The 27,885-nt window shown below is 33.6% G+C and overlaps 1 protein-coding gene and 1 long non-coding RNA gene across 2 annotated transcripts in view; one reads left to right on the forward strand and one right to left on the reverse strand.

The window, feature by feature from the left end:
* Positions 1–27,885, forward strand: part of LOC140693733 (putative N-acetylated-alpha-linked acidic dipeptidase) — a 1,237,440-nt gene that overhangs the window by 393,481 nt on the left and 816,074 nt on the right. The window lies entirely within an intron of this gene.
* Positions 1,670–27,650, reverse strand: LOC140693736 (uncharacterized). Its single transcript, XR_012069434.1, has 3 exons — positions 27,578–27,650; positions 2,339–2,477; positions 1,670–1,996 (listed from the first exon to the last, which is right to left on the reverse strand). It is a non-coding gene; the product is annotated as an uncharacterized lncRNA (long non-coding RNA).

Consider the following 27,885-nt stretch of genomic DNA (forward strand, 5'->3'; position numbering starts at 1 on the left):
ATACTTTCTTCACAACTGGTGACACATTTTCAGGACTCAATTTTACCATTCCAGTCTTATCAGCTGACACTGGCTGCATGATTATGACCAGAAGCCTTAGACACCCTGACCTTGCCTACAATTTTTCCAGCCTTTCAGGGCATTTCACATTCTGAAAATGCTTCACCTTTTATTTTAAATAAATGGGAAATAATCAAAGTCTTCCAGGAATATATTATATTTTCTAATATCTGCAGAAATTTGGTAATCTTGCAGCTGGACTAATTTTAATTCCACCACCCTCACCTCCTACTATTCCACACATATTAGATTGCAATTTCATTACTGAATATGACCACCACAACCAAGGGTCTAGTACCTCTTAGATACTTCCTGTGTTAAGGTTAGAAGGGGCACAAATTATGTGGGGTGTATAAATCTACATTAAAAGTTTGAAATGGCACTGTCTCTTCTGGACAAAGCTCTGATTCTAAGAAGTAAATTAATTAGAAGGCAGTATAGTTATTGGTATGGGGAAGAGAATCAGCTATTTTGGGTTGGTGTGTGATGAAGAGATAGGAAAAAATCCAGCAAATGAGAATGGAATACTTTATGCCTCTCGAGGCATGAATTAAGAAGAAAATAATACTTTGTCTACTTTACCTACCTCCACTTACTGTTTTGAGTGACTAGCCCTTGGGCTATGAAAAGAGCTAGTTTGTGGCGAAGAGTAAACACCATAACGAAATAGTTTGAAAAGCATGAGAGATTTGTTGTTTCAGGAAAGTAGATATTCCTTAAAGTCAACATGTATCTTTCATTCACTAAATATTAAATTGCATCCTGTGGCATGTGCTGTGCTTACAGTGCTGGTATCCAAGTTAGACAATGAAAGGGGGATAGACAGAAAACATCTGGAGGAGGTGGTTTCATGCTGAGACTGGGAAAGTCTAAGAAGGTAAAAGGAGGATACCTAAAGTCCATGGATGAGCTGGAACAAAAGTGGTAAGGTTGGAGCTTACACTGTTGACAAGCATTTGCCTGGATATATCTCCAGATACTGTGAAACATAAAGATATTCCAAGGAAGTCAGATACCAGATTTATTAAGGAATGACTAAACTAAGTTGAGCTTCTGGGCTTAGAGATGGATAGGCATTAAGTGCCAACCTGAGGACATAAACTTGTCTTTAGCTGGAACGTAAAAGCAACATAAATTATTGACTTGTTATTATACTGTAGACTCTTTAGTTCAGGAAATGAAACCACCAATTGGAATGTTTTGAGAACAGCACAAAGAAGATCATAGATAAAATTGCTTCTTAAATCCTACCACATGATTAATATGCCATCTGAGACTACATTATGTGAACTTTATGGTTCCAGGAGTGATACAATAGAGACCATGATCCCTGGGCTTGTCCTACATTTACCTTCTGTTCCAACCTATCCTAACTTAACACTATTAATACTTTCAAGGATGAACCAGAAACCACTTAGTACATTTGTCTCTCTCCATGTGTTAGTTTTTTTCCAAATTCTTCCATTTTCTCTTCTTCCTTACAAGAAATTATTTAAATTTACTTACATATTGTTCCATCAAATGATCAAATCAATCAAATATTTTTTTCTTAAATGGTTACTTAGTCTCACATTTAAATTTTAACTCCATTTAAAAAAAATAAGGAAAATACAGGTACAAATCTATGTTTATTGTTCAAATAAGAAATTTGCAGATATTTGTGGACATTTGACAACATCAATTTTAATCTTTGTTATCTTGCATAATCTGGTAGTCCTCTGGTAGATCAGTTTTAATTAGGATGACGTTGATAAACTGAAGATGGTTGATGAGTTGGCTTTGAAAGAGAGGTAGTTGATGTATCAGCTATCCCTGGCACTGGAAACCGTGGGTTGCTCCCTGGTTGAAGTTTAGAAAAACGACCTTCACTGGCAGATTTGTTGTGATATCTATTTGGAAAAGTAGAAGGCTCCAACATCAGTCCATAACAATTGCTCTGTATGGGAGACAAGATGCTGTATTGAGAATTAGAAGTTGTAGTTGTAATGAAGTTCACAACAGTGTCATTTGCTTCATTGAAGCTGCTTTGAGAGTGCCCGTGGACAGTGGTAAACTGACTTAAAATAGCACGTTGATCCACTGCAATTTGCACTCGTGGTCTAACATATTGATGATGGAGGAGAAAAATCACCTCTGATCGGGGTATTTGTATCACCAATAATGTGGCTAGTAGGGGGCTGACTTATTAGATTCATATTTAAATTTGCAGGAGATAAAAATGCACTTTCTCCACTAGTGTCAGCCACAAAACCAGAATTAAGATTATCCACATTATCACCTGATTTAAAGTGCTTCTTGTTGAAATCTTCATCCAATGAAGATACCAGAGAGGCATTTTTAATCCCAACTCTTCTTTTTATTCTCACTAAAAGCTGGGGACAGACTCGTTTAAAATTTGGATAATGATAGAATTGCAGCTACAACCAAAGGAGAAAAATTTTAGTAATATTTTAAACCAAAATACAAGACTAAAATAAGCCTAACTAATAAAACCTCAGATTTCACGTTTACTGTGCATAGAAAATATCATCAAAATATAAACAATGCTGATGATATTTTGAAGTTCCTTATTTGGAAAATACAAATTTAAATTTTATAGTCATCAAATTTAAGAAGTTAAAATTTGCAGCAACAGTGAATTCCAATTTTTAAAGCAACTTTAATACCTTTATTTAGATTTCTGGTGTGATTCATAGTTGCAAGCAAATTTTCTCATAATCTTGACTACTTAAGGCACTGTCCTCATTTTTTTGAAAAAATAAAGGATTTTAGTCTTAGTAGTTCTATACAATTTTCAAAATCTAGCTTTACATTTATATTACCATAGATTGATGTACAAAATAAACTTTTATATATGTTACCAAGTCGTAACTAATATTTCTGAATATCTTGCTTAAAACAGAGACTAATTTTTCTTCTTCCAGAAAGTCAGCTAGACAAGCAGATCTTTGAAAATTCTGCCACTCTTTATTAAACCCATAAAGCTTAAGCTCTCTAACTAAACTTTTCATACTTCCAGTTTCAAATATAGTGAAAGGGGACTTTCTTTCCAAAACTTCCTTCTTAAAGACATCTTCATCAATCACTACAGAGGTTCCATTATCATCCCAACAGATGGATTTAAATTGGTCACTCCCAGTCATTTTCAAGAGTATTCTGGGAAATGTCAGAGAACGAAAATTATTATCTTCATCTGGTTCAGAGACACAATGTGTGTAACATGGTCTTTTTATCATGGATTCTTCAGAGAAAGTCTGGAAAATATTTTCCTCAATCATAGACCTCAAGTCCAAGTCCCCAGAGAATGTTTGATCACACAATAGAGATCTACAGGGGTTTCCTGAACCAGGTTGTTCATCTTTACGAGACACATCTTGAATTTCTGAAGAAACATGTGCCATCTCAAATAAATTTTTCCACAGCTACTTTTCTAATCAGCATGATTTTGAGCACTGCAGCTACAAATGCAGCTTTGGCAGTCTTGCACAGATAAACTGCTAGGCCATCACAATGGTTCTCAACCTGAGTAGCTGTCACATCACAAAGCGACTGATCTCCTACCAACCCAAGAGTAACATTCAGCCACTGTTTACTTCTCATTCATCCAGTTAAAATGAAACATATAGGATGCTTATGTTTATAGTGTTATCTGCAAATCTTATTCCCACAAAATCTTTTTAAATAATTTAATTTTGGGGTCTATGAAATAAAACCAATCTCCATCCTTTTGTACACAAATTTATACCAGATTGGTGAACAGAGTATAAATAATGCACAAAATATCTATAGTAATTTTAAAGTTTTGGAATTTAAAGTGAAATTTGTGTAAAAACTGAAAAGAAATGGTATAATGATTTCATCATCATTTGCATTCTTTCACTCAGAGGTTTCTCAGTGCATAGAACTAATAAATTTTCTTGTCATCTATATAATACATACCCTTGGGGCTTCTGTTATGTGTTCCAAAATGATGTTGATTAATACTCTTATGCACAATATCCTGGGTTCAATAAAAAGTGCCTCCATTAAGGGGAAACAAACAATCAAAAAACAAAGAAATAACAGTGTATGTGGGTTGGGGTGGAAAAGACCAGGTAATGCATTTTAGGAAGCAACATATTTCTCAGTCCTGAAACATTTGTCATTGTAAGTATAATACGGCATTTTAAGGCAAGTGTCTTGTGCACTAATTGTAATAATAGCTATGTTCTGTATCAGTAAACTGTAGTAAATCCAGTTCTACCAATACTTATATACTTATTTAGAAATAAATTCCGTTAAACATAAGCCAAATTCAAAATGGGAGATAAAATTTTTAAATAAATAAATGTACCCTCAAGCTACAATGTAAAATTTTCCTTCAGTATCTGTAAATTCCATTCTAAATAAATAATAGCAACCTGAATTTATTGCACGTTATAAGTATTAGAAATTATAGTTAAGTTGGGTTTAGTCCTCATTCATAAATATTACTTAACATATGTAAATGAATATATGTGATACCGTCCATTAGAAAACAAAGAATTCAAAAATAACAATCTGAAAATATGTAGGAAAATTATTCACAGATTGGATATTACCTTTTTTTATAAAAATATTCTTAACAAATTTGCTCTAGATTGAATGTAACTAAACATAATAAAAGCCATATATGGGAAACCCATGACTAACATCAAGTTCAATATTAACATACAGTAATGTTTTCATCTGGTCCAGTAATAAGAAGAAGTAGCTCATTTTCAGAAGTCCTAAATTACAGTACTAGATGTCCTAGCCAGAACAAGTAGTCAAGAAAAATTATAAAAGGCATCCAACTTGTAAAAATGCAGTAAAATTTTTACAGATGACATAATTATGCATAGATAGAAAACTCCATATACTCCTCCAGTGACTGTTAGAAATAATGAACAAACTTAGTAAACTTGCAGAATACAAAATCAATATACAAATATCCGTTGCATTTATGTATACTAAAAACACATTATCAGAAAGAGAAATTAGGGAAACAATTGTGTGTAAATTAATACCAAAAAGATTAAAATACGAATAAATTTGATAAGTGAAATAACAGATCTAAGCATAGATGTATAAATTACAGGTGCAAGAAATAAAAGCTAACAAAATAAATACAAAGATATTCTGTGCTCATGGATTGTATACATTGTGAGGAAATATTCTAATCTATCTTTTACATGTTCAATCTCCCAGCACTAATTATTGAGGAGAATGTCTTTTCTTCATTTTATACTCTTGCTTCCTTTATCATGGGTTAAAAGATCATAGGTGTGAGGGATTATATTTGGTTGCTCTATTCTCTTCAATTCATTGGTGTCTGTTTTTGAGCCAGTATCATTTTGTTTTAAATACTAAAGCTTTGTAGGACTATTTAACGCCAGAGAACTTTACACCATTATATTTAATACACTTTTTGAAGATTATTTTGGCAACTCATGATCTTTGTGGTTACATATAAATTTTGAAATTATTTGTTCTATTAAATGGAAAAATATCATGGGTATTTTGACATGAATCACACTAAATGTAGATTGCTTTGGGTAGTAGGGTTGTTGCAACCACATTGTTTCACATTATTAACACAAGAGATTTTTTTCATTTCTTTGGACCAGTTTTAATTTCATTCATGAATATTTTCTGTTTTTTAATGTATAGGTTTTCTCCTTATTTGTTAACTTATTTGTAGGTTTTCTTTACATATATATAATTAAATACATTGTATTTGTAAATACATTTCCTGCACAAATACAACAGGCAGAAGGCAGTGGCAAGTCATATTCAAAGTCCTGAATGAAAATAGCTGTAATCTAAGATACTTTATCAAGCAAGGCTACCTTTTAGTGTAGAAGGCGAGATAAATAGCTTCCACACAAGCAAATACTAAAAGAATTAAGCAAGAGAAAAAGAAATAATGAAAGATCTACTCTAAATAAAAAACAAGCAGGAAGCTATAGAAAAGAGAAAGGTATAATTAGAAAGGAAATAGCTACAATGACTTACAACAGAATAAATATGATGTTGTAAAACAGGACGTCAAAATTTTATGCGTCACCGACTGAAACATGAAAATACAGAGTGTTTTCTTCTTGTTTCTCTTCTCTGCAGGATGGGTTTGAGTTATATTCTTATCAGTTAAAATAAACAGGAATATCATAGGTCAATATAAATATAAAACAACGTAATAATAAGTCAAAAGCTTACAATGAATTCACAAAGCAAAAAAGAAACCAAGATTATAAAAGAATACTTATCAAGCCACAAAAAGAAAAAGAAATGAACAAAAAGGAAATACCAATCAACTGGAAAATGAAGTTAAAAATGGAAATAAACACTAGTCTATTAATAATTATCACAAATGTTAATGGATTTAGTACTTCAATCAAAAGATATATATTGTCAGATGGGATAATATAACAAGACCCTACATTATGACGAATACAAGAGAACCACTTTTGCGAGAGGAACACACATCAAATTTATGTCAGAAGATGGAAAAATATATTCCATTCAAATGTACATATGAAGAATGCAGGACTAGCAGTACTGACTTCACACAATAGAGACTTTACAAGAAAGGCCATAGAGAAAGATAAACAAGGACATGATATAATGATTAAAGGAACAATGCAAAATGGGGGTATTATACTCATTAATATATATGCACTCAATATAGTAGCCCCTAAATATATAAAGCAAATACAAATAGATAAAAAGACAGAAATCCCTGGGAACACAATCAGATTTGGAGAATATAACTCCCCATTACATCACTGGACTGGTCTTTCACACAGAAAATTAATAAGGGAACAAAGATACTAAAAGACATTATAAAATAATTGGAGATGGTTGATATTTTTAAAACAGTAATTCTCCCCAAAACAGAATATGAACTCTTTTCCTGTGCACATGGAACATCTTCTAGGAAAGATTATGAACTCAGGCTCTGAAAAAAGCCTCAACAAATTTAAGAAGATAAAAAATATTTCAAGCATCTTTTCTGAGTATAATACCATGAAACAGAAAAACAGGGAGAAAAAATGACAGCATCCAGAATAAAAAACATGGTACTAAAACAAGGGGGAGAGTTGATGAAGTAAAAGAAGAAATTACAAAATATCTTGAGAAATATGACAAAACACAGCACAAATTCTATGGAAAACTTAAAGCAGGCTTAAGAGGGAAGTTCATAGTGAAAAGGCCTTCGTCAAAGAAGAAGAACAATTTCAAATAAATAATCTAACGTTCTATGTAAACTAATCAAGAAAAGAAGAGCAAACAAAACCAAAAGTCAACAGAATGATGTAAAAAATAAAGACCATGGAAGGAAGATTTGGAATAGAGATTAAAAAATAGAAAAAAATTAATCTAATTATTTTTTAAAATAGTAAACAAAATTGACAAATCTCTGTACAGGCTCACCAACATGAAAAGAGAGAGAACACAAATAATATAAGAAATGAAAATGGAGAAAATACAAAGAGTACAACAAATTTGCAAAATATCATAAGGGATTACCATGAGCAACTGTATGTAAACAAACTGGGCAACCAGGAAGAAATGGAGAAGTTTTTGGAAACATTCAGCCCACCAATATTGCATCAAGAAGAAATTAACCATTTGAACAGACAGATCACCAGAAATTGAATAGAAATATCAATAAAATAAAATTCTCTGCAAACAAAATCCAGACCCAATTACCTTCACTGGGGAATTTGATCAAACATACAAAGAAAAATCCATACCAGTCCTCCTCAAACTCTTCCAAAAGATTTATATGGAGAGAGTACTCCCAAACTGACACCATAGGCCAATATCAAACTGATACCAAAAGCAGAAAAAGACACTACCCCAAAAAGAAAACTATAGGCCAATATCATTGATAAACATAGATGTAAATGTCCTTAAGAAATTATTAATAAACAGAATCCAACAGCATGTAAAAAAAGATCATGCACCATTTACACTTTAGGTTCATCCCAGGAACACAAGGATGGTTTACCATTTGCAAATCAAACAATTGTGATACACCATATCAACAAAAGAGAAGACAAAAACGATATGATCATCTCAGTAGATGCAGAAAAAGCATTTGATAAATTTAACACCTATTTGCGATAAAAGTTCTTATCACAGTGGGCATAGAAGGACCATATCTCAACATAATGAAAGCTATTTATGACAAATATTTAGCCAGCAAATACTCAATGGTGAAAAACTGGAACCCTTTCCACAAAAACCTGAGACAATACAAGGATGCACATTCTCACAATTTCAATATAGTCTTGGAATTCCTAGCCACAACGATCAAGCAAGAAAAATAAATAAAATGATTCAGACTGTAAAAGAAAAGTTAAAACTGTCATGATATGCAGATATGACACTATATATAGAAAACTGTAAAAGCTTCACAAAAAATACTTAGGGTAAAAAAGGAATTGGGCAAGGTAGCCAGTGTAATGTACAAAAACCAATTAGATTTCATTACACTACCATTGAATCAACAGGAAAAAAAAGTATAGAAACAACCCCTTTTATAACTGCACCCAAAACTATAAAATGCTTAAAAATAACTCTGACCAAGTAGGTGAATGACTTATACATGGAGAACAGGAAATCATTGTTTCAGGAAATCAAAAAGGATTTTAAGAATTGAAAAGATAACCAATGGTCTTGTAATGGAAGAAATAATATTGTTAAAATGGCCATACAGCCCAAGGCAATCCACAGACTTAATCTCAGTTTTTATCAAATTATTCAAAACATTTCTTTTTAGGACTGAAACAAATGATCATAAGAATTATATAGATACAATAAAGATCTATAATTTTCCAAACAATATTGAAGACAAAGAAAGAGGCTGGAGGAATAACCCTCCTGGTCTCCATACACTATTGCAGACCTACAATAATGAAAACGACATGATATTGGTACAGAAACAGACATATGGCCAATGCAACAGAATTGAGAGACTAGGAATAAATCTACAGGCCTATGTTCAATTAATCTTTGACAGAGTAGCCAAGAATATGACTGAGAAAAGACCATCTCTTCACCAACTGGTGTTGGGAAAACAGGATAGCAGCAAGCAGGGCAATGGAGTTAGAACACTCCTTCGCTCCATACACAAGAATAAACTCAAAATGGCTTGAAGACTTAAATGTAAGGCAAGACAGAGTAAATCTCCAAGAAGAAAACATAGGCAAAACACTCTGAGATAAATCTCAGCAATGATCTCCTAGTACAGTCTACCCAGGTAATGGATGTAAGAGCAAAATTATTAAAATTGGACCTAATTAAACTTATAAGCTTTTGCACAGCAAAGGGAAACATAAACAAAGCAAAATGACTAACTACAGGATTAAGGAAAATATTTAGAAATGATGCAAATGACAAAGGCTAAATTTCCAAAATATAGAGTTCATACAACCTAATAATAATACAAAACAAAAGAAACCCAATCTGAAAATGCACAGAAACCCTAAACAATACATTATCCATTAGAGACATACAAATGCCACATAGAAATATGAAAAAAAATTGCTAACTCTCATTATCAGAGAAGGGCAATTCAAAACTATAATGAATTATCACCTCACATTAGTCACAATGGCCGTCAATAAAAAGTCCAAAAACAATAAATGCTGGGGAAGCTATGATGAAATGGAACCCTCTTACACTGTTGGTAGGAATGTAGTTTGTTGCAGTCATTGAGAAACCAGGATGGGTATTCCTCAAAAGAATAAAAATATATTTAACTTATCCAGCAATCCAACTCCTGGGTATATATAAAAGAGGACCCTAATTCAAAATGTCACCTGCACACAAATGTTCTTAGCAGTGCTATATACAGAAGCCATGACATGGAAGCACCCTAAATGTCCATCAACAGATGACAGTATACAGAATTTATGCCTTATTTACAAAATGGAATAATATTCTGCCATAAAAATTGATAAAACAATGACATTTGCAGCAAAATATATCTCCCAAAATGTGTCATTCTAATTGAAGTAAGCCAGAAAGAGAAAGAAAAATTATACATGGCATGACACATGTAGAAACCTAAAAAAAAAATTTGGATGAGAACACTATGATTTCATCTACAACTATGAAACACACTTGCAGATCTACATAATAATCTTATGGTAACTGCCGAAATGGTCAAGGATAGGATATATTTGGGAGCTGTAGATTTATAAATGTTATCCACTATATATAAAAATAAATATTTTCAAAATGTCTATTGTATGACACAGGGCAGTATGTTAAATATCGTGAAGTTAAATTTAATAGGCATGCAAACATATGCATGAAGTGGGTCACTGTGTTATGCACCACAAATTGACACGTTGTAAATGGAAGTAGTTCAATGATAAATAAATGAATATATAAGTAAATAAGAAAATAAATAAATAAATAAATAGACAAATTAAATAAATAAATAAATAAATAAATAAATAAATAAATAAATAAATAACATTGAATAATGAATGTAATACAAAGATTCACGCTACTTAATTTTACACATCAAGAACCTAGGAGAATACAGAAAGAATGAAGAAGAAAATTGAATGAATGAGAGTAAGGCAAATAACAAGAGAAACAATTGAAAAGATAACAAAAAATATACCTAAGTGTGATTCTTTTAAACATAAACTGGACAAAAGTTTAGGTTGGCTAAGAAAATAAAGACAAATAAAATTTGAAATAGAAGAGAAGATATTAACACTGATGTTGTAGAGATGCATAGCATCATAAGAAATGACCACTAGATAACAATTTGAATGACCTAGAACAAAAGACAAATTCCCAGAAATATGTCTTCCAATACTGAATCAAGAAGTAATTAGAAAGTTAAATATAGCAAAACTGTGTATGAGCAAATCAGTAATCCAAACCTCTGAAACCAGAAAATATTTACAAAAAGTCTTTACCGGTATATTCTGTCATATATTTGAAGACAATTTTTCACCAATTCTTCCCCAAATCTTCCAAGAATTTGATGGGGTGAAAGTTTCCAAACTAGATTTATGATACCAGCTATATTTGCATAAAATGCTAGAAAGGACATTATATGCAATATATATAATATAACCCTCATGAACATATAAGCCAAAATTCTCAAGAAAACACAAGCAAAATGGATTCAATAAAACATTTAATGTATCATACACATACATGGGTAAAGGGATTTATCCCTGGGTTTAAGGAAACTTCAAAATATTCAAATCAATAAAGATGACATGCCACACTAATAGAATGAGAAATAAAACTCACATAATCATCTCAATAGGTGCAGAAATAGTATTCTATATAATGCAACATCCTTTTAAGTTACTCCCAACAAATTAAATTAAACCTGTCAGAGGCACGATATAATATACACACAAACACTGTGTGGAGATAAGCGAAGCAGTTCTCTGTTTATTGATTCTTAGGAAAAGGGTTTATATACATCATGCACAATGCCTCACATATCATCTAAGTTATAACAATGTTAATAATCGTAAGCTATTTATGCCCCATGCTCCTGCAGTAAGCATAGGATGTTAAATGATCAAGGATTGTTTTAAAGTTCATCACAGAACTTCATTAAGTAGGCCATCTCTTATCCAGCCGGCTCTGCCTGTCTTACGTTGTCCTCCTATGAGTATCTTATCCAGCATAGGCTATCCAGCCAACCATACAGGATACATTGAATAGGCCATTTCTTTTCCAGCCTGGATATGTAACACTCCTCACAGCTTGTTTATTAGTTCAGCCCATGGGCTTATTCTCTAGAGCCTTCAGACAGGGGCCTACGAACCAAACATCCCTTGACAGAAAACTGGATGAAGAAAATTTGATGTTTATATTTTATGGAATCAATACTTTGCATTCTTATCAACAGTTTCCATGGTGTTCCCTTTTCTCCACAATCTCACCAATATCTATTTCTTTTCTTTTTGTTGAGAGCCTTCTGACAAGTGTGAGGTGTTGTCTCATTTTTGGTTTATGACTTTCGTAATAATTTATAATTCTGAACATATTTTCATGTGTCATTTAGCAAACTGTATGTTTTCTACAGAAAATTGATTCAGATCTATCTATTCAGTACCTATGGACTTTTTTAAATTGAATTGTATGGTCTTTATTTTGTTGTGGTGTATGAGTTTGCCATATATTTTGGATATTAACACTTGATAGGAAAATATCACTTGCATATATTTTCTCCCATTGTCTTGGTTGACTGTTCATTTTATTGATCATTTCTTCTGCAGTGTAAATCTGTTTAGACTGATACAATCATCTTTTGTTAATTTTGCTTCTGCTTCCCCTGTCAGAGGAGACATATGAAAAATCAAATTAAGTCAAGTGTACTTCTTTTGTTTTACCCTAGGATTCGTTGTTTTCAGGTTTTATGTTTTATATGCCCAGGAGTGGGATTACTGTGTCATAAGATAGGTCTATTTTTATTATTAAAAGGAACTTCCGTACTGTTTCCAAAGTGGTTGCACTAATTTTCATTCCCACCAACAGCGTTGGAGAGTCCCTTATTCTCTACAACCTCCACAGTCTTTATTATTTGTAGACATTTTGATGACAACCCTTCTCACTAGTGTGAGGTAAAACATTATTTTACTTTTGTCTTGCCTTTGTATAATGATTAGCAATATGAGCATGTTTTTATGTTCCTGTTGGTCATCTGTGTGTCTTCTTTGGAGAATTGTCTTCTGCTCATTTTCTGGCTGGGTTGTTTGTAGATTTTTGAAATGGAGTTTTATAAACGATGTGTGTATTTTAGAAATTAGCCTCTTGTTGATTGCATTTTTTCCAAATGTTTTCTCCCATTTGGAATTTCATGTTTTCATTCTGTTTATTTTGCTGTGTATAAGCTTTTAATTTTAATTCAGACTAATTTGATTATTTTGCTTTTATTGTTTTCAGCTTGGGAGAGTGAGATAAGAAAATCTCAGTACAATTTATCTATTGTTTTCCTTATGTTAGTTTCCAGGAGATTTATTGTGTCATGTGTTAGATTCAGATAATTAAATCATTTTGAGTTTATTTTTGTACTGTATGAGGGAGTGTTCAAATTTCATTGATTTACATGTAGCTGTCTAATTGTCTCAACATCACTTGCTGAAGACTGTCTTTTAGGCATTGTATATTTTTATTTCCTTTGTCATCGTTTAGTTGACCATGGGTGTGATGTTTTATTTCTACCTCTGTGTTCCGTTCCAGTGATATAGATGTTTGTTTTCCAGTATTGTGCTGTTTTGATTACTGTATTTTTGTAATATTGTCTGAGATCTGGGAGGGTTATGGGTTATGCTTCCAACTTTGTTCTTTTCCCCCATTGTTCCTTTTGCAGTTCTGGTTCTCTTGCAGTTCCTTACATATCTTAGGACTGTTTTTATTTCTATGGAAAATATCATGTATTTCGATCTGAATCACTTTATATCTGTACACATTTCTGTAGTATGTATATTATAGCAATATTATTTCCTCTAAGCTAGGACCTTGAGATTTCTTTCCATTTCTTGCATCATCTTCAATTTTCTTTATCAGTGTCCTAATGATTTTTTATCTTGATTTTTAATAGGTTTTTCATTTTTCATCTGATTTCATATGGTTTTTTAAATTATGGAATATTTCATTGTTAAAGAAATGTGACAGTTTTTTATATTAATCATGAATCATGCAACATTGGTAAATGTCTTTATTAGTTTTAGTTGTTCTGGTGTGGAGAATCTTTAGAGTTCTCTATATAGATTATTATGTCATCTAAAATAATGACTGTTGTACTACATTCAATCCAATTTGAATACATTTTTTTCTATTCCAATTGTTGTTGCTAGGGCATCCCATACTGTGTTTAATAGAAATCTTGAGAGTGGGCATCCTTGTCTTATTTCTTATTTTGGCTTTCAGTTTTTCACTTTTACATATTATATTTTCTGTGGGTCTGTAATTAATGACTTTAGTTATGTTGAGATTTATTTCCTGAATCCTACTTTTGTAAGAGGTTTCTGTTGTTGTTGTTGCTGTTGTTGTTGTTGTTGTTGCTGTTGTTGTTGTTGATGTTGTTGTTGTTTTAATGAATAAATGTTGAATTTTTTGAAATGCTTTTTATGGATTTATTGGGGTGACCACATCATTTTCACTTTTTCTTTTGTTAATTTGGTGTATCAAACTGATTTGTGTATGTTGAACCTCTCTTGTGACCCTGCAATAAATCCAAGTTGATCATAGTGCATGATTCATTTTAGCTATTGTTGCATGCAGTTTGCTAATGATATTTGGTAGAACTTTTGCAACTAAATCAATCAAATATATTGGCTTGAAATTCTCTTTGCCTGTACTTTGTTGGCTCTGCTATCACATTGATGAAGTCTTCATTGAATTAATTTGGGAGTTTCCCACATCTTCACTATGTTTGAATAGTTTGAACAGTATAAGTCCTGTTTTGTATTTTTGTACAGTACTCCACGACAGCTGTTTATATCTGCACTAATGTTTAACGATTTTTTTAAATGAAGATTCTAACTTTCTTCTAGTAATTATTTTGTTCAAATTATTTGTTTCTCCTTATCTCTGTCTCTTTCTAGACATTTGCCTATTTCTTCTAAGTTGACCAGGTTATTGGCATGTATGTGTTGACAAAATGATCCTTTTTTTGTATATCTGAGGTAACAATTATTATTTCTCTTTTTATTTCTTATTTTATTTCTTTGGAGCATCTCTCTTTTCTTCTTGGTGCACCTGGTTAGAGGTTTTTTGATTTTGCTTACCTTAAAAAGAAAACATAAAACAAAATCTGGTGTTTTACTACTCTTTTGCATAGTGTTTTTGCTCTCTAATTTATATTTACACCTGTAATATTTAGGATCATGTTTTCTTCTATTTTAACTTTTTTATTGGTTTATATTCATTTTACAAAGTTGACTCAAATTCCAGCGAAGAGCACAATCTTTCAGTTACAATGAACATAACACATTTGTTTTCCCATTTTTTCCTCAGTGAGCTGCCGTAAGATGTTTTATATATTTCCCTGTGCTATATAGTACAATCCTGTTTATCAATTCTACAATTTTGAATTCCCAGTCTATCTCTCCCCGCCCCGTGCCCCCTTGGCAACCAAAACATTGTATTCTATATTTATGAGTCTATTTCTGTTTTGAATTTCTGGTTTTTTTGTTTTTTGTTTTGTTTTGTTTTTAGTTTCCACTGATGAGCCATCTCATATGGTATTTCTCTTTCTATATATGGGTTACTTCACTTAGATTGATTTTCTCCAGGAGCATCCATGTTACTGATAATGGCATTATGCTGTCAGTTTATAAGCCTGAATAGCATTCCATTGTATAAATATATCACCTCGTCTTTATTCAATAAACTGTTGACGGACATTTTGGACTTTTCCACATCTTGGCTATTGTAAATAATGCTGGCTATGAACATTGGGGTGCAGGTGTCATCCTACAATAGGGTTTTTTCTGGATTTATGCCCAGGAGCGGGATTCCTGTGTCATATGATAAGTCTATTCCTTGGCTTTTGAAGAATCTCCATCCTGTTTTCCACAGTGGCTTCACCATACTGCATTGCCACCAGCAGTGAAGGACTGTTCCCTTTTATCCACAGCTCCTCCAGCATTTGTCATTTGTGGATTTTTGAATGATGGCCATTCTGAGTAGTGTGAGGTGATACCTCACTGTAGTTTTGATTTGCATTTCTCTGATAATCAGCGATATTGAGCATTTTCTGATGTTTCTTTTGGTCATTTGTATGTCTTCCTTGGAGAATCGCTTGTTTAGGTTTTCTGCCCATTTTTGTATTATGTTGTTTATTTTTTCTTATTCAGTTGGATGAACTGCTTATATACTTTGGAGATCAAGCCTTTATAGGTTTCATATGCAAATTATTTTCCCATTCCGTAGGTGGTCTTTTTGTTTCACTTCCGATTTCTAACTGTGCCGAAACTTGTAAGTTTCATTACGTCTCACATGTTTATTCTTGTTTTTATTTCACCTGCAAGAAAATTTTGGAGACGTAAGTTAGATAACGTTTTGCCTATATTTTCCTCTAGGAGGTTTCTTGTATCTTGTCTTATGTTTAAGTCTTTGATCCATTCTGAGTTTATTTTTGTGTATGGTGTTCTAGCTTCATTGGGAGTGTTCTAGCTTCATTGATATTCCTGCTGCTGTCCAGTTTTCCCAACACCATTTCCTGAAGGGACTGTTTCAATTCCATTGTATTTTCTTGCCTCCTTTGTCAAAGATTAATTGACTAAAAGTTTGTGGGTTCATTTCTAGGCTCTCTATAATGTTCCACTGGCCTATATGTCTGTTTACCTACCAATACAGTGCTGTCATTTTTACTGTAGCTCTTTAGCATTATCTGAATCATTAGCGTAAAGAAATGCCACTGATTTTTGAACCTTAATCTTGTAAACTGCTACCTTGCTGAATTCTCCATTCAGCTGTAGTAGTTTTTGGTTGGATCTTGCAGGGTTTTCTCTATATAGTAACATATTATTTGCATATAGTGAGAATTTTACCTCTTCCTTTCCAATTTGCATCCCTTTTACTTCTCTCTCTTGTTTGACTGCTGTGGCTAGGAATTCCATGATTATATTGAGTTGGATTGGTGATAGTGTGCATCCTTGTCTTGTCTCAGATTTTGGTGGGAAGGTTTAATTTTCTCACCATTCAGTACTATGCTGGCTGTAGGTTTATCTTTAGCATTCATGATGCTGAGATATGTTGGTGAGATTTTTTATCAAACTTGAGTGTTGAATTTTATCAAATAATTTTCCTGCATCTATTGAGAAGATCATGTGGTTTTGTTCCTTTCTCTTGTTGATGTGCTGTATTACACTGATTGATTTGCATATGTTGAACCACCCCTGTGTCCCTGGCATAATCCCCAATTGGTCATGATGTATAACCTTTCATCTGTGTTGTTGGATTCTATTTGCTACAATTTTTGTGAGGAGTTTTGCATCTGTGTTCATCAGTGATATTGATCTAGAATCCTCTTTTTTGGTAGTGTCTTTGCCTGGTTGTGGTATCAGGGTGATTGTGGCTTCATAGAATGACTTTGGGAGTATTCCTTACTTTTCAATCTTTTGGAAGAGTTTGAGAAGGACTGGTATGAGTTCTTCTTTGTATGTTTGGTAGAATTCTGCAGTGAATCCGTCCTGTCCTGGAGTGTTATTTGTAGGGAGCTTTCATATTGCTATTTTGATTTCATTTCTAGTACTCTCCTTGTTCAAGGGGTCAGTTTCTTCTTGATTCAGTGTTGGTGGACAGTGTGTTTCCAGAAACTTTTCCATCTCGTCTAGGTTATCCATATACTTTTAATAATACTTTCGTATGATATTCTGTATTTTTTATTTGTTGTTATTTCTCTATTCTCCTTCCTTATTTTGCTAATTTGTGGTCTCTCTCTTTCCTTCTTTTCAAGTTTGGACAGAGATTGGTTGAATTTACTTACTTTTTCAAAAAACCAGCTTTTGGATTTGTCGATATTTTTCTATGGTGTTTTTAATCTCTATTTTATTTATTTCCTCCCCAATATTTATGATTTCCTTCTTTCTGCTGCCTTTTGTTGTTTTTTGTTCTTCTTTTTCCAGTGCATTCTGCTGGTGGTTTAAATTTTTTTTGAAATTGTTCTTCTTTATGTGGAAGGCCTGTATCGCTGTAAACACCCCTCTGAGCACTGCTTTTGATGTGACCCATAAATTTTGTGTGGTATTGCTTTCATTTTCTTCTGTCTCAAAGTATTTTTCATTTCAGCTATGATTTCTTCATTGACCCATTGGTTTTTTATTAACATATTTTTTAATCTCCGTGTTTTCCTTTTGTTCCCCTTTGTTTCTCTGTTGTTGATTTCTAGCTTCATGGGTTTGTGGTCTGTAAAGATGCTTGAGATACTTTCTATCTTCTTAAAATTGCTGAGGTTTCTTTTGTGCCCAAGTATATCATGAATCCTGGAAAATGCCCCATGTGCACTTGAAAAGGCTGTATATTCTATTTTTTGTGGTTGCAATGCTCTGAAAATATCCACCAAGTGTAATATTTCTACTGTATTATTTACCTTCTCTGATGCCTTATTCATTTTCTGTCTCAGTGATCTTTCCAGTGATGTTAATGCAGTGTTGAATTCTCCAACTGTGATAAGATTCCCATCAATATCCCCCTTTATATCTGTAAGTAATAATTTTATGTACTTAGGTGCTCCTTTTTTTCATGCATATGTATTAACGAGTGGGCTATTCTCATTTTTTATCACTCCTTCAATCATTATAAAATGTCCTTTTTTATCTTTCTTTATGGCCTTTGTTTTAAAGAATATTTTGTCTGAAATCACTACTGTAACACCTGCTTTTTTGGATTTCCTATTTGAATGTAATTCCCTGTTCCATCCTTTCACTCTCAATGTATATGTGTCCTTCTATCTGAAGTGGTTCTCTTGTATGCAGCATATTGAAGGTTCGTGCTTCATCATACAGCATGCCACTCTTTGACTTTCTACTGGAGCATTTATTCCATTAACATTTACAGTAATCAATGATAGGTTTCTGTTTATTGCCATTTTTACCTTATCTGTGCTGTTGATTTGTTATTTCTTCTTTGTTCATATCACCTTCCTTTTGTGGTTTGGTCATTTTCCTTTGTATTTTCATGAATTTTATTTTGTTTTAATGACTCCCTGATATGTTTTAGTCTTGTTGTCACCCTTCATTATAAGTCTTTTAGACCATTATTATAACTGCTTTTATTAAGCTGATAGTAACATGATCTCAATCCCATTTAACCAAAAACAAAAGAATTTTTAAAGACTAAAAAAAAAAAATGTTCTATTTTCCTGCCTCCCTCTCCGACGCTCAATGATTTGTATATCTTATTTTAAAATTTTGTGCATATTTTATTTGTAATTCATGAGTTATCACGTTTCCAGCTGTGAATTTCACATTTCTGAAGCATCCTGCTTCTTTTCTATTTAGAGTAGACTTTTCAATATTTCTTCTAGCATGGGTCTAGTGTTGCTAAACTCTTGAAGCATTTTCTTGTCTGTGAAATTCTTTATGTCTCCTTCTACCAAAAAGGATAGACTTGCTTATTAAAGTATCTTAGGGTATATCTTTTTTCACTCAGGCCTTTGAATATATCTTTCCACTCCCTTCAGGCCTGTAGTACTTGTGTAGTGAAATTAGCTGGGAGAGTTATGGGGATTCCCTTGTATCTCACTCTTTGCTATTTTCCTGCTGCCTTTAGGATCATTTCTTTATCCTTGGCTCTGGCCATCTTAATTATATGTCTTGGTGTGCGTATATTTGTGTTCTTCCTGTTTTGGACACTCTGAGCTTACTGTACCTGAGTATCTGATTCCTTCTTTATGTTTGGGAAGTTCTCAGTCATGAATTCTTCAAACGGCTTTGCAATCACCTTTGATCTTTCCTCCCCTTCTTGGACTTCTATCATACCAAGTTTGGCATGCTTTATAATATCCCATAGATCTCATGCATTTTTCATTTGTTTCTCATTGTTTCTCTTGTAGCTATTCTGATTGTGTGCTTTCTATTGTCCTGTCTTCTAAGTCACTAATTCTTTCCTCTGCATTGTCTAGTCAGCTTTGTGATGCTTTTATATCATTCCTCATCTCAGTCAATGGGTTTACTAATTCTACTCGGCTCTTCTTTATACCTTTCATTTCATTTTAAACATATTTTATATCTCTAAACACTATCTTTAATTTCCTTCAATAATAAGATCACTATTTTTTTGAAATTTTGATCTAGTAGGATATTGATGTCTATTTCACTGATCATTAATTCAGGGGATATCTCTTGTTCTTTTAATTGTGAATGGTTTCTCAGCTTCTTCATCTTGCACCTACCTCTCTGGCACTGTGATTTATGGAGTATCAGTTATCTACTGCGGTTCTAAAAGAGTTTATCTACCTAATACCTATGTAGTAATACAAGTTAGAAAATGGAAAAAAGAGAGAGAGAGATGAAGAATTTTAAAGAAGGGAGAACAAAAGCTTTGAAGACATTGTATAATGAATAATAGAAAAGCAAGTTGAAGCAGAAAACTGATAAATAATAATAATAAAAATATTTTTAAAAATTTCAAAGAGATTTAAATGGGGGTATATATAATTGCATAAGAAGTAAAAATTAGGAGGGTAATGGAAAATGGAATAGGTAAAACAGATTAAATCATGGGGGTGGTCAGTGTCCTCCTGGAGACTGTGAAATTTTTCTGTATTCATCCTGTTTTGGAATCTCAACCTGCTGTTTCCTGAGACCCTCCATTGGAGCCCTCATCTGTGGTGCTCCCAGGGTATGTCGGCAAGCAGATAGCTCCTAAACCCAACACTGGGTCAGGTTCAGCTCTCTTTACTATGGGCTGGCTTATCACTGCCCTGCCTGATGCTGCAGTCAGATGTTGCAGACTGACAAGGCAGGATTGGGCATCACAACCTTTCCCAACACCATGGTCAGGGGCTGCATTCCAGCCCAAAATGTAGGGGGCCACATGCACCCTCAGGGTGCCAGTCACTCTGCTGCACTGTGACACTGTACTTTCTGCCTCGGGTTTGCACAACAGAAGTGGGCTCAGGGTAGACTGAGTATCTGCCCTGTCCCTGTTCTGGGCCAAAATCCAGCTCCTTGTTTGTCTTGGTGGACAAGATCTCTGAGAAACCAGGACAGTAGTATCCTATCTGCTTCAGGCTGTAGGCAAGTCTCCATCTGGCTCTTGAGGCATCTAGGTTCTTAGGTGTAGATGCAGGTTTTGCCCCCACTGTCACCTGGGTGCAAAACACCAGAGGTTATGGTGGCTGTGTCTTAGCCCCAACTCTCTTCACCTAGAACTTTTTGCAGATTTCCAGAGATGGGGATAGTACCCTTCCCCCCAAAAGGGCACATCTGCCCTGTCGTTTTATGGAAGGCCCAGGTTGTTCTGCCCTTTGCACCCACAGCAATGGCACAAAGCCTTTTCCATTCCACTGGGATGCCTCAGTGCAGCCATCCCCATCTTCCTCCCAGCTCGGGCAGCAAGGCCCTGCCCCCTGCATCTGGGGTGCATTTTTGGCTGTGTTTCAGAGTGATCCTCTGTGCCTGTTAACTTAGAATTGTCAGTCAAATTATACTTTGTAAAGGTCAAACCTTGGAGGCTCCCCTTCCGTCCTGCCAAACTCTAAGTTGTAGAGGGGAGATACAGTGAATGAGCACCAGTCCTTCTTTGCTGCTCCCTCCCCGTGGGATCTGTCCCACTATGTTTTGCCTTTTCTTCTTTCTTTCTTCATTTCTCCTACCAGATTTTTCGCACCTTTATCTATTGAAGAGGACAATGTTCTGGCAGAGTTTTGCAGGTCCTCTGGTTAGCTGAGTGGGTCTGTGGATGTGAGTCTTGGTGCATTTGTGTGAAAGGGTGAGCTACGAGCATCCTTCTGCTCTAACATCTTTGCCTCCCCCCCAAAAAAGTCTCACTTTATGGTGGAAGATAAACATAGTCTGGAAATAAATGGAAATGATATTCCCTGGAAATGACAAGAAAGTGCAGATTGCAATGCTCAACTCATAGGAAATACATTTTAAAATAAGGGCCAAAATGAAAGAAACATGAGATTATATAAAGAAAAAGAGATCAATAAAAAAATAGGGTATTACACTCATTAAATTATATATGGACCCAACACCATAGATCCTATGTATAAAAAGAAATTTTAGTAGACAACAAAGAATTAATTCATTATAAAACAATAATAGTAGATGAGTTTAAGACCTTATTATAATGATGGCCAGATCACCCAGAAAGAATATCTGTAAGAAAACAGAGGTCTTAATAGCATATTAGATCATTTGAACCTAACTGAAATGTTAGACACTGCATCAGAAAAGCAGAACACATAAACTTTTCAAGTGTGCACAGGATGTTGTCTAAGGAATTAACCACACATTATGTCATGAAATGAGCCTCAGGAACTTTAAGCAAATATAGATTACAGCAAGTATTTTTACATACACAAAAGTATGAAACTATGAATCAACTGTAGAAAGAAGAATAGGAAAAGCACAAACATGAGGTCAAACCACATCCTTTAAAAAAATAAAATAAAACATGTTCAATGATGAAATCAAAGAGGTAATAAAATCATACCTGGAGACAAATTACAATGACAACACAGCTTCATAAAATGTATGGGTTGCAGCAAAGACAAATCTAAGAGGGAAGTTGAGAAGAAGCCAGGGCTTCTACAAGGAACAAGAAAAACCTCACAGAAAGGACAAAGCATACCACCAAAAATAACAAGAAATAAAAGAAACAAAACCCAAAGGCAGTAGAAAGAGAAATCTTTAATGATTAAGTTGAAAATAAATAAAGTAAAAGTTGAAAAATAAATTACAATTCATATCATCAACATCTTTAATTTTTCTTAAAAATTTAACAAACATGTAAGCATTTAGCCAGGCTTATCAAGAAATACAGAGACTGGACCAAAACAAAATAAGAAATGAAAGAGTAGAAATAACATCTGATATTTCAGAAATACAAAAAAAAAAAAGGTTATGAAAGCACTATGAGCTTTTACATGACAACAAACTGGACTACCTAAAAGAAATGCACAATTTTCTAGAAATGTACAGCCTGCCAACAGTGAAGTAAGGGAAAACTGAGAACTTGAAAAGAGCAATCAGTATAAGTTAAATAAAATCTGTAATTTTAAAAACACCCCTTGAACAAAATGCCTGGATGCATTCCCTAAAACCAATTTCCCCCCAACTATTTTAAAAAATGAAGATAGAAGGAAAATTCCCAAAGTTATTCTATGAGGCCAACATTACACTGATAACAAAACCAGTCAAAGACAATACCAAAAAAAAATGAAAATGAAAATCCAATATCCTAGATGAATATATATTCAAAAATCCTCAAAAAACATCAACAAATTAATCCAGCAATACATAGAAAAGATTATACATTATGATCAGTTGGATTCCTTCCAGAGACACAAGGATGGTTCAACATACACAATTCAATCAGTATGACAATTATCTAATAAAGGAAGGACAGTATTCACAAGACCATGTCAATACACAAAGAAAAAGCATTTGAAAATTCAACATACATTAACCTTCAGAACTCTCATGAAAGTGAGTAAAATGGGAACGTCTCTCAACATACTAAAGGCCATTTATAACAATTTATAATACTCAGGGGAAAGGCTGAAAGCCTTCTGGGTAAATTCGGGAACAAGACAAGGGCTCCTACTGTCACCGCTTGTGTTCCACACTAATACAAGAAAGGAAGAGGAAAAGAAAAAAAGTAAAAGAAATGCAAAATGGAAAAAGAGGCCAAATTTTCACCAGTACTGATGGCATAAAAATCTACATAGAGTGTCCTAAGGGCTCCACACTGACTATTATGAACAATAAATAATTTCATTAAGGGAGCAGGGTACAAGATTAACATAAAAAAGTCTCTTGCATTTCTACACATTAATGAAGAGATACCATAAAGTGGACATTGAAAGCAATAATGTTTAAAACCCCATTCCCCAGAATATTTTGGATTAAATGTAGCAACATATGTGAAATATCTACACACTGAAAATTACACAAAATTGACAAAGAAATTAAAAATGTTTCAAAGAAATGGAAAGATGTCTTGTGCTCTTGGATTGAAATGTTTCAAAGAAATGGAAAGATGTCTTGTGCTCTTGGATTGAAAGATGTCTTGTTAACATGGCCGTACTACACAAAGAAACCTACAGATCAAGTGCAATTCTTGTTACGAAGCTGTAGTATTTTCTACAGAACCAGAAAATAAATAACTCTAAGTTTTACATGAAACCATTAAAAATTGCCAAAATGATCTTGAGAAAAACAACATATCTGGAGGTATAACCCTCCCGGACACCTTACTATACTACAAACCTACAGTAATAAAAACAGTATGGCATTGGGAAAGAGATATAATCAATTAGAAACAGATAGAGAGCCTAGATATAATTCCACACACCTATGAGCAATGAATCTATGATAAAAGAGGCAAGAGTACACAATGGAGAAAAGACAGTCTCGTCAATGGATGGTGTTGGGATAGCTGGACATCTACATGTAAAACAGTGAAATGAGAGCATTCCCTGACATCATATACAAAAATAAACTCCAAGTATATTAAGGACCTAAATATAAGACCTGATAATATAAAACGTCTAGAAGGGAATGTAGGTGAAACCCTATTGGATATATATCATAGGAATATTTTCTTATATCAATCTCCTAAGGCAAAAGAAATAAAAGCAAAAATAAGCAAGTGGGACCTAAACAAACTTGAAAATTTCTGCACAGCTAAGGACAATATCAATGAAGTGAAAACACTGCCTGTGTAATAGGAGAACATATTTGCAAACAATGCAAGTGACCAGGGGTTAATAGATGTATGTTAATAGATGTAAGATGTATTTAGATTACACAACACAAGGTGAAAAACAAAAACCCAATCAATAACAAGAGCAGAGTACCTGAGTTAATATTTTTCCAAAGAAAACTTACAGATGAATAACAAGCAAGTGATAAAATTGCTCAACATAACTAATTATTAGGTAATTGCAAATCAAAACTGAAATGAGTTATCACTTCACATAGGTCAAACGGCTATTATCAAAAAGTCTACAAATAGTAAGTGTTGGAGATGATGTTGAGGTAACAAATCTCTTGTATACTCTTGGCAGGAATGTAAATTGCTACAACTTCTATGGAAAACAGTATTCAGATTTCTTTAAAACCTAAAAAGTTAACTACCATATGACCCAGTAATGCCTCTCATAGAAAAAATCTGGGGAAACACCCTAAATTGAGAGGAACCAATGTTCCCAATAGCAGTGTTTATAATATACAAGACGGGGAAGCAATCCAAGAGTCCGCAGTAGACTATGGACTTAAGAAGATATGATGTTTCTATAAATATGCAATAGAATATTACTCAGTGATGAAAAAGTATAACACTATGTTATTTCAGCATCATGAATGGACCTAGTAAATATTGTGCTTAGTGAAGTAACTTAAAAAAAGACAAAAGAATATAACATAATTTATATGTGGAATCTAAAGAATAACAATTATCAGTTTACATCAATCTATAGCTATCTTTTGATAGATGACAGATAAATAGATAGATGGACAGATACATACATACATGGTAGATAGATAGATAGATAGATAGATAGATAGATAGATAGATAGATAGATACATGGATAAATAGACAGAGACATGATGGAGAGGTAAAGAGATTAGATAGACAAGACTTAAGCAGACTCAAAGATATGGGAAAATATTTATGTTTACCAAAGCAGAAGGAAAAGAGAATTTAATGGTAGGACATTGACAGATACAAACTAGTATAAATAAAGGAGAGAAGCAACAAGAATAATCTGCATAGGTCAGGGAATTATACACAATGGCTTAAAATAATTGTATGTTACAATCATTTTAATAATTCATAATGCAATAAAATCTACAAACTGGTAAAAATAACTATGCTTTACTTCTGAAACTACACAATATACTACATCTACTGTATTTCAGTTAAAAATAAAACATCTCATGTGTAATTTAGTCCTTTATCAGCTGATAGAAGCTTCCTTAAATATTATTTTATTTTTAATCTTTACCTTTTATCATTACTGTTTCAATTTATTTCTTTTACTGCTATGAACATGTAACCAGTTTGAAGTATCTATATTTATTGCAACTGATTTCCTATTTTTCTCTCTTTAATCCATATATTATAGTAGCATTTAAAAACATACCCAAAGAAACAGTTGCAAATTTCTCGTGGTCTCTCCTTAGCATTTTGGTCAATGTTTTGCATATTTTTGCCGTTTTATATTTCTTGGAAGGCTTCTTTTTTACACCTATTATAAGTTATCTCGGTTGTTTATTTTACCTCATTCAGGTATTGTTTGTCTGTTAAAGTCTTTATTTTCACTGTATCTCTAAGTGATAATTGTGTAAGTATTAATGGGTGAGACATTTTGTACTTTAGTATTTGAAAATGTAATTTTATTTACCCTTGGCCTATGTTTTCTTCTCAGAAATCTGCTGATAGCCTAATGGGGGTTCATTTGTAGATTATCATAACTTTTTTGGATGCTTTTAAAATTTTACTCTGTCATTGACTTGCCAATTTGCATATGACGTATCTTGAAGGAGGTCCCTTTTTCTTATAGTTATTGGTGTTGGCTCACGGACATGTATATCAGCTTCTTACACAGGTTCGGAAAGTTATCAACTATTACTTCTTCAAATAAACCATTAGCTGCCTTCTAAATTTCTTCTCCCTCCAGGATTCCACTCTAATGTGTACTTCCTGAAGAAGTCTGAAGGCTATTGTAGAATTCCCTCACTTTTTAATATCTTGAATCTCTGCCCTCTCCTATCATTTCTAGTTTTGTATTGGTGAGTTTGCTAATCTCTCTCCCACAAAGACAGTCTACTTCCAATGCTTTCTGTTGCTTTCTTCATCTCATTTATTAAATTCTCCTGGTCCTCCAATACTGTTTGGTTATTTTATAGATTCAGTCTCTTTGATAATGTATTCCTTATCATCATTTCATTTATTCCTGAGCTCACTAAACTGCTTTCTTAGTTTTGTTTTTTGTATTGAGATTCTGTATGACACCTATTTGGATTCTCTATTAGTAATGTGGCAATATACCATGACTTGAAGTTTGTTTGCTGCAGGGTTGACATTGTGTGTGTGTGTGTGTGCAGTTGCATGTGCGTGTTAGACTGTGTCTGTGTCGGTGACTTTGTGTGTCTATCTGTGTGTGTGCATGCCCTATAATGTTACTGTGATTTGTCATGGTCTTGATAAGTTATTTCTCTGATGACAGATTTTGAGTTGGAGTCCTTGTTTTTGTTTTCTGGTTGTTTGCAATATTGCACAGATTTTGTTTTACTTACCTGAGCTACCTGTGATAATATTTCAAACTGGCACTTTCCAGTCACTATTTTCTGGATAAAGATATGTTTTCATTGTCACTTCTTAGACTTCTCTGGTAGTTAATGCCAGTCTTGTCACTGGGACTGTGAACCCTTCCTTTTATTTGATATCCCTTGAAACTCAGTGTACTCAGTGAGGAAACATGTAAAGACAGGTGGGTGTTTGGAATCAGGCAAGTGCCTTTGCCATGTCCAGTATTGCAAGGTAACATGTCTCCACCACTGTGAATGGGGAGTAGGGACAGTGTCATGAATGTCTGAGCGTCTGAAGGATGGAAATTCTGTCTCCATTGTGGGTCCCTCCTAATTACATGTGACCATGAGCACTGGTGAAGTTGGAGGTCGAATCTGTGCGAACCACTGTGACTCTGTTTCTACTGGGTTCTCTGAACTTGTGGACTAAGATATCTTAGTCAGTGGGCCTTGGTTGCAGACACCAAATCTGCTCTTCCCTTAGTTCAGCTTCATTTGTGTATTTTAGTCCATCAAACTTTACCTGTTCACATGCCTTCTGGATTATTGCTTTGTGTTGTAGTTATTTTTCTTCAGATGTGAATGCTTTACTGACTGTAGATGTAAGGGGAGAGACAAAAATAATTTAAACTTATGTCACTTTTAAAAGTATATACTTTTTCAAATGAAAGCTTAAATTCTACTAAGGACATTATAAGAACAGTAAAGAAAGTGAACAAATCACATCCCTTAATATCATAGTACTACAAAATATTTTGTTTTTCCTGGGGTTTTTCTTCAATGTTTTTTACACCCACATACACATTTTACTATAATATATCCATATAACAT

The sequence above is a fragment of the Vicugna pacos genome, unplaced genomic scaffold (genome assembly GCF_048564905.1).
Source record: "Vicugna pacos unplaced genomic scaffold, VicPac4 scaffold_20, whole genome shotgun sequence".
NCBI classification, from domain to species: Eukaryota; Metazoa; Chordata; class Mammalia; order Artiodactyla; family Camelidae; genus Vicugna; species Vicugna pacos.